At 32.8% G+C, this 5,442-nt stretch overlaps 1 pseudogene; it reads left to right on the top strand.

The window, feature by feature from the left end:
• Positions 1-2,896: 2,896 nt before the first annotated feature.
• LOC106297337 lies at positions 2,897-4,910 on the top strand (annotated as a pseudogene).
• The last annotated feature ends 532 nt before the right edge of the window (positions 4,911-5,442 follow it).

Raw genomic sequence — 5,442 nt, 5'->3', positions numbered from 1 at the left:
TCTTTTAGAATAAGTTTTTTCCGCTGATGTGGACGCCCTATGGAGCCTCAAAAGCTCTCTTTTATTAGTATAGATTACATATTTACATTATTATATTTGTTAATTGTTATACTCTTGTCAATTTGTGAAAAAAACGTAAACATATGTTTACATGCTAGTTAATATAAATGATGGAATTTTGAAGAATAATATGACCTGTACAGCTTGTTTCATGAGTGTCTTGCACACGCACTATTAGCTTACTTTAGTTGGTAAATCGTGCACATGGCCGGGAATGACATTATGTACGTGTCCGAAGCTTCCTTACAGTCAAATCCATATAGAAATCACCTACGTTCTTACTGACCCTCCTTGTCATTCTTAGTTGTCTCATCTTCCCCAAATTGCACTTAAACTACCAACGCGAGTTTCCCTAACATAATTCTTCATAAAATATAATAAGACAATTCTCTTGCTTAAAATAACATGAACATTGATTTGGTTTTACTATATGAAAATTCACGAGTTCCCCTAACATTATTTACGTACGTAAAAAATATAATATGTCAATTCTCTTGCTTTGAATAACATGCATATATTTTTCTCATCAGTTGTTTTATATTAATCCCAAACGGAAAATCCAAAGTCACAAAGACTAATCATCTCCAACCCTACAACAATTCTCTAAGGCTGATATCACCAAAAAGCAGATTAAACACAGACCTCGCCCATCACAGTCAACAGTAAAACATGTGGTCGAACAAAATATACCAGCCACCTTCTACCAATCAATGAAACCAAATGGTCATACACAAAAGAATTAGACCACACACACCGTACAAACATGCGAGACACTATAATTAAACAGAGGGAGAGTATTCCTCATCAACAAAAGCACATTTAACTACTTCATATAACCTGTGGCAACGTAAGATCGCGTCAAACCAAACCTTGTTATACTATCAACAATGAGGAAATCCCCTCTATTCTTTTTATCTCCTACTCCATTCTCCACCATTCAATCTAGAGAGTTTTTTAAGCATTCAGTCCTTTGAAACTTAAAAGATGGCTAAGCTTTCGGTCTAAGCAGTACACCAACCAAACAAGCTTCTTCCATAGCAATAATCACCTTATTTCTTCTGTGATCAATCTTGCATTCAATCGCCCATTGTAAGACTTGAATATGAGCTCTTGGATATTTGAAACAAAGTAAAATGCTCTCCTACTATCATCTCTCAACACCCAAGCAGCACCTCCCCTCTGACTTGATGCTTTTCAAGAAACTCTAGTATTACATTTGGCCAACAATGGCAAGGGAGCAACCCATCGTGTTCCATTCTTCAACTTGAATGTACATTTATTTATCAACTTCCCTATCCAATTTCTGAGCTAAAAAACAGAACTCCGCCTCCTTATTGATTTTGGCCACAAGTTCATTGGCTAAGAAAAACTTTCTTTCAAAAAAGAAGTCATTTATGGTTTTCCATAGATACCAGATAACTCAAGAGTAACATCTTCTGATTTTCACCAGGATACATCGGATTTAATCAAAGTTGAGCAGGTGATGAAATTTTGAGGAAAAAAAAATTCTCATTGATTCTGTCATGAGGGGTAGGAATGTTACATAACACCCGTACTTGTTTTGCAATAGAGCATGTAAAAACTATATGGTTCACAGATTCCCTTCTGAACCCACATAGTTGAGAGCAAGGATCCACGCTTAGTCCACTTTTGGCTAGAAGTTCCCCATCAAAAATATCATTCGAAAGTGCTCGCCACATGAATGATTTAATCTTAGGAAATCACTATTTTTGAAATATTTGCTTGTAAACTGATGTATCTTGGTATTTACTAATTATTTATATATATTGTTTTTAGTGATTTTTTTTTGGTTTTTAGTCTTTTATCTATGTTTTCAGATACTATAGGTGTAAATATAAGAGTTTAACTTAAACAATAAAAAGATAATACATAGATATAGATATAAAAGTCTACTTATGTTAATGATTTAATTTTTTTTTGTATAATAATATTACAATTTTTATAAAACCATTTTAGCGGTGAATGATATTTATTTAAATTAAATCAATTTTAATAAAACAGATTAATGTACTACTTTAATATAATTTTATCATAGTTAATGCATATGGTAATTTTATTTTAATATAATATGGACTATAATTATAAAACTTATAAGAGCAGCATAGAATATTTTTATAATAATTTTTTAATTAAGATTAATTTATATTATTATTATATTACATATTACAAAATTAATTAATACAATAGTTTATAAAAACTATTTGAAAATTTTAATAAGATTTTTGTTAGATTTTCTCAACAGATTATGTTATAATTAAAAATATTATAGATATCTATTTATTAATGTGAATATTTAATAATAATAAAATGGTCATACTATGACTTTTTTGGAATAAAAATGACTCTATTTTGATAAAATATATTTTAATAAAATAGATTAATAATATGTGAGTCATATAAGACATAATTAATGTTTAACAATTATATTTTCATTTCAAAAATCATATCTTAAATCTTACCGCTGAAAAAATTACATATTATAAATTTAACAGCAAAAAAATTAAAATCACAGATTCAACCAATCAAGTCAAAACTCTTCAATTTTAGAGAGATCTATCAGCAGTTTTGATTCTTCTTTTTTTCAAAAATGGAAATTCATAATTTAAAATGTGAAATAAGAAAGACCATTGTGGACAAAAAAAGAAAGAAATAAGAAACACCTTTTACAAAAGCGATTGAGAGAAATCTTCACTCTTGTTTTTTTGGGGTCAAACTCTTGTTTATATTTTTTTTTTTGAGCAGCACTCTTGTTTATATATATATTTATATTAGGGATACATTATTTCCCTTGTAAAAGCACTTTTCCTTTCAGTTCGTCAATGGAGCCCGCCGTGGACAGAAAGGTTCCGTCGTCCCGTCCTTTTTGTACAGTTAAATCCGTTTTGACAGTGCTCAAATTTACTGATTTGCCTGGAAAAAGTGATCTTTTGTTCTCTTAGGGCTTGGTTAATGCGCGATGATCATCTATGTGTGTTTAGGGTTTTTGTTTTGATTTAGGGTTTATGTTGGTTTTGGTTCTTCTTTAAATTTTTTTACTACGGTTTCTCTTTGCTTGTTCGCTTGATGGGTTTTGTTTTATCCGTTCCCGGTGAATCATCTTCGTCGTATTGATTTGTGCTACTAAGTTGAAACTGATTCGATTTATTAGGTTATATGAAATCAAAAAGCTTACATATCTTTTACCAAAAAAAAAAAGAGCTTACATATGTTTGTGTTTGGGGACTATAACTTTTGGTGCTTTTATCTTGCTGTAGGCTGGAATTCCTGAAGTGATCGATAAGAAGAACAAAGGGAAGTCTATACTAAACTATCAGCCTTGGTGGTTTCCGAATTTTAGCAGCAAGAGAACCTCAGCTCGAGCTAATTTTAAAAGATTTGACAGTGTTCAGCACTTCTCAGATCATCACTATGTTTCTAAGGGGAATGCTTCAAAGCAGGTGATGGTTACATTCTATCATTAAGTGGTTGTTTCTTTGATTTTCAACATGCTTTAAAGTTTAGCTGCCTCTCTTTTTAATCTTATCAGCACTCAAGGTATTGGGCGAAAAAGATTCAAGCAGATTGGAAGATTCTTGAGAAGGATTTGCCAGGTTTGGTGTAATATACCAATGCTTGCAACATTTCTCTTCACCTATTTTTTTTTTCTTAAGTTAACATTTTCTTTGCAAACAGAGACAATATTTGTGAGAGCCTGTGAATCAAGAATGGATCTTATGAGAGCTGTAATTATTGGAGCTGAAGGGACTCCTTACCATGACGGTCTTTTCTTTTTTGATATTCACTTCCCTGATACCTATCCTTCAGTGCCTCCAGTAATGTCCTCAAGAACTACTTTCTCAATGTGTTCTTTCTTAAAACACTTGATAACTTTTGGAGTTTCATTTTGTTGGTGACAGATGGTTCATTACCATTCTGGTGGGCTTACAATCAACCCTAATCTATACAACTCTGGTCATGTATGCCTGAGTCTTCTCGGTACCTGGTATGGTAATACGAGGGAGAACTGGCTCCCACAGGAGTCCACAATGTTACAGCTTCTTGTCTCAATCCAAGGACTCATCTTGAATCGAAAACCGTACTATAACGAACCTTTCGTTGGGTGGACCAAGTGGACTCCATTAGGCGAGCCTTTTTCCAAAGGTTTACAGTGAGAACGTATTCATATTGTCGTTACGAACAATGGTTTACATCATGAGGAAGCCACCAAATGCAAGTATCTAGTCAAAAGTTCAAAAACTTTGAGGTTCTTTGTTCTTTGAAGACTGTTAATAATAACAGTTGTGATGAAATGTGCAGCACTTTGAAGAGTTTGTTCGTAGCCATTACTTTGTAAGGGCTCGCGATATAGTGAAGGCAGCCAATGCGCTCCTGTTGGTTCCATAGTTAAAGGTACTAGCCAAGGCGGGTCCATGAAGTTTAGAACCGAAGTGGCTGTCTTTATGAAGACAGTTGTGGATGAGTTCGTTAAACTAGGAGTCAAGGAGCTTCAAGATAAACTGAAACCACCACCTGTGATTCATACTAACACATCGAGGTAAGCCAAGTCAACCATTTTGTTTCATGTTATAAAGTCTTATTTTTACCGTAATTTTATGATAATTAATCTTTATATGAATTATTATTGAGAAATTGAGAAATAATGATCAAATGCACATTTTAATTAGCACTTGTGTTTGATTAACTACTTTAAGATTTTAATCTTGATTTTCTTTTTTTTTCTTTGTTTTGTCAACAGGCTGTGTTTTATATTTAGTATGCTATGTTTATTGTTTATTTTGTTGGTGGTGGTTCATGGTAGCATCGAAGACAAGTTATCAATACTCGCCTAACACGGACGGAGAAGAGCAATGCTTTTTTTTTTTGGGAAATCTGTTTTTTTAGAGCAAAAAAATGGTAACTATGTCTTTTTAGACTAATATATACTACTTTATGTCCTATTAGACTAATTTTTTCCAAAATGGCAGTAATGCCCTTAAAATTGTAAATTTTTTAAAAGATATATATTGAGTTCGACAAGGGGGATCCATCGATCCCACTTTACAAGGTATAGTGGATCGATCGATCCTGATCATTATTCAGAACAAAAAAAAACGCGAAATATATACTGATCGACCTGGTCCATTTCACTCGATCGGCGAAGGTCGATTTACACGGATCGACCGATCTGTAAGGATAGATCGATCGATCCCATGCCCAGGAAAGAATCCCAAATCAAATTTTTTGGTTTTGTATGATTATATCTGGATTGATTCCCACTTGATTTGAACCGACCAAACATGATTTCAACTCTTTAAACTTGATTTCTCTGGGATGAAAGTGAATATTCTCAAATATTCTCAAATATTTGAATTTCTAAAAATA

This window comes from Brassica oleracea, chromosome C6 (assembly GCF_000695525.1).
Source record: "Brassica oleracea var. oleracea cultivar TO1000 chromosome C6, BOL, whole genome shotgun sequence".
NCBI lineage: Eukaryota > Viridiplantae > Streptophyta > Magnoliopsida > Brassicales > Brassicaceae > Brassica > Brassica oleracea.
This window is presented reverse-complemented; position numbering and strand designations above follow the sequence as displayed.